Here is a 5,553-nt window from a genome sequence, read left to right as displayed (position 1 = left end):
TCCAACCCGGAAACGCGCGGCTCTTCCGGCCGGCGGGCGCGCGCCTGGCTTGCACAGGCGCGGACAGCCATCCGGCACGTGGTCGATATTCATCGCTGTCGGTCAGCTCTGGCAGTTGGGCTTTTTCCTGTTTGGTAGTGTGAGCAAGCTCTGCGCCTTCTACCCGGCGTTACGAACCCAGCGCTAGCTATTTCTCCCCAAAATAGCCTGTTGTATATATTGCTAGCGTGACCGGTAACACGCCCTCGGATGGCCTAGAGGTCGCCATTTTTGGTTAGTGTCTTTGTCGTGATATGAGGACGGTAATATCTCCTGGGACCAACATTCCATAGATATCCTATTGGACCCCAACAGGAAAAACCTGGGGACAAGAGAGACCGGTTGTGGTTGTGATTTGGCAGTTAATAATAATTGAGCAATTGCTGTCTACCAGGAAATTTCCTATACACCTTACCTCCGATAAGTCAGTCATTTAATGATTTAAAGGAAACCTGTGAGAGGGACTTCCCTGGTCGTCCAGTGGTTAAGACTCCGCGCTTCCACTGCGGGGGGCGCGGGTTCAATCCCTGGTCGGGGAATTAAGATCCTGCATGCCGCGCGGCGCAGTCAGTAAATAAATAAATAAATAAATAAATGAAACCTGTGAGAGATTAGGCAAGTTCTAACTAATAAGTGAAAACTCTCAACTTGAACTCAGAATTCTCACTCTGACCATTAAACTGATGCTTTCGCTTGACTGTCAATGGTGAGAACTGCTGTTTACTAACTGTGCTAGATGCTAGGGTTGTAAAGAAGACCCGATTCCAGCCTGAGTCCCTTCTGGAGCCCGGGTCCTCACACTAAGATGGACAAGAACCCAAGAACCCACAGACATAAAGGAATGTACAAAGGGCTGGGACAGCAAAGAGTGAGCAGCAGTGTCAGCAGGAAAAGCTGCCTCCTACCTGGATTGGTGTAGCAACTTGCTCTCCCTGTCTTTATATCTTGCCATCCTCATCCCACCAAATTCCCAATCCACTCTTAACCCTGCCACAGATCCAAATTCACAGATTCCAGGCCCCTTCACCACTAAGCTCTAAGTTATCTTCCTAGTCTTATTTCTCTGCCACTGCTCTCTTCATTATCCTAAGGGTCTGGCATACCATTTTTGTTTTTGCACTCCATCTTTTTAAGACCCAGTTTACTTTTTTTGCTTTTATTTTTTATACAATTTTTAAAAGCTACACTCCATTTATAGTTATTACAAAATATTGGCTATGTATTTCCCATGTTGTACAATACATCCTTGTAGCCTATCTCTTACACCCAACAGTTTGTATGTCCCACTTCCCCAGCCCTAAATTGCCCCTCCCCACTCCCCACTGGTAACCACTAGTTCTCTAAATCTGTGAATCTGCTTTTTCATTATATTCACTAGTTTGTTGTATTTTTTAGATTCCCCATATAAGTGACATCATACAGTATTTGTCTTTGTCTGACTTATTTCACTTAGCATAATGCCCTCCAAGTTCATTCATGTTGCTGCAAATGGCAAAATTTCATTCTTTTATATATAAATATAAATATATGTCTTTTTTATCCATTCATCTGTTGATGGACACTTAAGTTGCTTCCATATGTTGGCAATTGTAAATAATGCTGCTATGAACATTGTGGCGCATGTATATTTTCACATTATTCTTGTTTTTTTCAGATGTATACCGAGGGATGGAATTGCTGGGTCGTATGATAGTTCTGTTTTTAGTTTTTTGAGAAACCTCCATAGCGTTTTCCACAGTGCACCACTACAGGTGGGAGGCAAGATAAACACAAAACTGTTAATAGTAGTTTGGGGAAAGCATTCTCACATTTCTGTACTGTATCAATTTCTTTACAATTAGCACAAAGTTTTTATATTAAAAATGAAGTATACATGAATGATTCCATTTTTATGCCTTTCTGGAAAAGGCAAAACTACAGGGCCAGAAAAGAGGTTGCCAGGATTGGGAATGGGGGGAGGAGTTGACTAGAAAAGGGGACAAAGGAATTTTGGGGGATGATAGAAATGTTTTGATTGATTGTGGTAACAGATACATGTCTGTTCAAGTTTGTTAAAACTCACAGAACTGTATGATAAAAAAATGTGAACTTATGGGCTTCCCTGGTGGCTCAGTGGTTAAGAATCCACCTGCCAATGCAGGGGACACGGGTTCCAGTCCTGGTCTGGGAAGATCCCACATGCCGCGGAGCAGCTAAGCCCATGCGCCACAACTACTGAGCCTGCACTCTAGAGCCCGTGAGCCACAACTACTGAGCCCACGTGCCACAACTACTGAAGCCCACGCGCCTAGAGCCTGTGCTCCGCAAGAAGAGAAGCCACCGCAATGAGAAGCCTGCACACCGCAAGGAAGAGTAGCCCCTGCTCACTGCAACTGGAGAAACCCCGCGTGCAGCAACGAAGACTCAACGCAGCCAAAAAAAAAAAAAAAGGTGAATTTACTGTATATAAATTATACCTCAAGAAACCTGACTTTAAGAAATGAAATAGAGAAAATATAGAAAGCACGGACTATATTTTTAAAATAATTTTAATTGCACAAGTAATAAAATGCACAATAATAAAATAATCTATGCTTTTTAAAAATGAGAACATTACAGGTAAATCTAAAGTTTTGTGTGTCTCTGCCCTCATCCAGATTCCCTCTCTCCCTCCTTTCCAGAGGTAATTGATATGTGTTAATAATAGAAACATGTAGCCATTGAAAATAAAGCACTAGGTTTTGTGTGCACACGTATGCTCTTTATTACGGTATCATGCAGTACCGTATTCAACACCTTCTTCATTCAATTTTTTTATACCTGTTGATAAAGCGCAGTATTACTTTGTTTCCGTTAATGGTGTCATGCTGTAACTTATTCTGCAACTTTTATCAGTCAATTTTTTTGATGTCTAATTCACTCTTTAGAAGTACAGCAGATGGCATTCCACTTTATGAACCCACCACATTCTGCTCTTTCATTGTTGTGTAGGTGAAGATTAATTAGCTCCCAGTTTTTTGCTCTTACAGGGATCCGGTGCCTCCAGTGCTCACGTGCTGGGGCAGCTTCAGGGTGGACGGCTAGGAGTGGCACAAGTTTGTGCATTTTCAATTTTAACAGGATGGGATTTGTGCCTTCCCCAGATAGGCACCCACAGCTGCGGGGAAGTAGGTCTTGCAGAGCCCCAGACCAGCTGTAAGCCGTCACGGTTCCCTCCCACAAACCCCTCCTCCCCGCCCCTCCCTCTGCACCCGCCGGCATCTTCCCAGCAAGCACTGCGCATATTTGCATATAACTCAAGTGTTAGATTTACTTTTAAATGAAAATCCAAAAATAAACGATAGAATCTCTTTATGAAGCCTTCTCTCCGGCTCAGAAGTTCCTGCAGTTACACCCTCAATTTCGGGAACTCTGAGTAGAAAATTGCATCGACTTTGTTTTCACCTTTATCATAAAAGGGATTTGCCGACACTGCCACCCTGCTGTTCTCGCTAGTGCGGTAAAAAGGGCTTCTGTCGTGAGTGACACACGTGGGGCAGCTCGTTTGTTCTTCGTGCGGAATCGACATCAAGAGATTTCGGAAGCATAATTTTTTGAAAATCGGGCAGCTAGTGATCGTTGGTCCTGGCGCCCTTGCTTTCCGGTATGAAAATACAGAGTACTTTGTTTTCACTAGTATTTTTCGTAAGCGTGTGGGTTATTATTTTTTCAGCCGGCTCGAGCTCTGGACCGAGAAGATCCCGTATGTCGTGGAGTAGGAATCGCGTGCGCCGCGATTGGTGAGCCCACGTGCGGAAACTGTTGAAGCCCATGCATCTAGAGCCTGTGTTTTGCAACAGCTAAAGCCAGCACAACGCGAAGTCCGCGCACTGCAACAAAAAGTGGCCCTGGCTTTTCACAGCAGCGCAAGCCCGAGCTTAAGCAACCAAAAATAAATAAATAATTTGTAAAAAAAAAAAATCTCGTGATAAATTCTTTTTATGGTGTACGGTGTTTAGTTTTCAGAAATCTAAGGGAGGTGTCGGGGTTGTGAACTGTTTGTGAAGACTGCTTTCACAAGTAAACAATTGATTTTTTTTTTCTAAACAGCAGAAGCAGGTACTTTTCTCCTTTCACAAGTTAGGAACGTAAACAACGAAAATGATATATTTGTCCGTGAGTGCACTGCTCTAAGCCGAGAAAAAGACTTTCCGTACCCTTTGCAGTTGTTTGTCTGTAAAAGCGATGGAATTATCATGCAAAAAGTATTTTGTAAAAATTTATCCCGTTGAGAAATTGGGATTGACATGTATGCATAAACAGTAGTATGTATGGAACAGGTAACTAATAAGAACCTGCTGTACAAAAAAAAAAAAATCCCCTCCTTTTTTTTACCAGATGTACGTATCGCTTTGTAAAGCTGTGTTGATGTTCATATAGCTTTTGTCGTTTAAAAACGTAGAGGCAATACCTTAAAACACCAGTGAAGTAGCGCTTTCTTACTGCTGATAGCAACAACCTTTCTGGAGAGCAATTGGGCAAGAGACATAAAAATCTAAAACCTTCAAAAAAATTCGTGTCTCAAGAATACGTTCTCCCATGAGATTTAGGGAATTCCCCCACAGTTCAAGGGTTACGACGGTTCGCTGCCACTGCAGCTGGCGCAGGTTAGATCCCTGGCCGGGAAACTAAGCTTCTGCCGCCCAATGGGGACGAAAAGAAAAGAGAAAGATTTAGCTACAAGGATTCATTAATTCTAACAAATGTATCGTGTACTCATATGTAGTGGTCCCTCCATATCCGTGCAGGATGGGAAAGGTGGTTCCAGGATCTGCCGTTGGATACCAAAATCCGTACATATACAAGTGCTTTATATAAAGCGGCTTACGGACTTCCCTCATGGCGCAGTGGTTAAGAATTCGCCTGCCACTGCTGAGTACACGGGTTCAAGCCCTGGGCCAGAAAGATCCTACATTGCCGCAGAGCAAGTAAGCCCGTGTGCTACAACTACTGAGCCTGCACGCGCAGCCTGTACTCAGCAACAAGAGAAGCCACCGCAATGAGAATCCTGCACGCCACAACAAAGAGTAGCCACTGCTCGCCACAACTAGAGAAAAGCCCGCACACGGTAAGAAAGACCCAATGCAGCCAAAAGCAAAACAAAACAAAAAATGGCCTAGTGTTTGCATGTAACCTATGCACATCCTCCAGTTATATTTTAAATCATCTCTAGATTACTTATAATACCTAATACAATGTAAATGCTATGTAAAATAGTTGCAGGGAGGTGGCAGATTCAAGTTTTGCTTTTTGGAATTTTGGAACTTTCTGGATTTTTTTTTTTTTTTTTTTAAATCCATGGTTGGTTGAACCTGTGGATGCAAAACCTGGGGATACAGAGGGCTGGCTGTATTATTTTGCTCACTTAACAAATGAGAAAACAGAAGCTCTGAGAGGCCCAGATCACAGAGCTAGAAAGTAGCAGTCAAGAGGTGAGCTCAGGTCTTCTGAGAGGAATCCTTTGCTCTCACAGCACAGAATACCCAAGGAGGATGT

General features: G+C 43.2%; 1 non-coding gene across 1 annotated transcript; it reads left to right on the top strand.

Moving 5' to 3' along the window:
* Positions 1-3,519: 3,519 nt before the first annotated feature.
* On the top strand, positions 3,520-3,653 carry LOC117200243 (U11 spliceosomal RNA). Its single transcript, XR_004481724.1, has one exon. It is a non-coding gene; the product is annotated as a U11 spliceosomal RNA (small nuclear RNA).
* Positions 3,654-5,553: the final 1,900 nt, after the last annotated feature.

Source organism: Orcinus orca, chromosome 1, assembly GCF_937001465.1.
Source record: "Orcinus orca chromosome 1, mOrcOrc1.1, whole genome shotgun sequence".
Lineage (NCBI taxonomy): Eukaryota > Metazoa > Chordata > Mammalia > Artiodactyla > Delphinidae > Orcinus > Orcinus orca.
The sequence above is the reverse complement of the archived record's forward strand: the minus strand, read 5'-3'. Positions and strand labels throughout refer to the sequence as shown.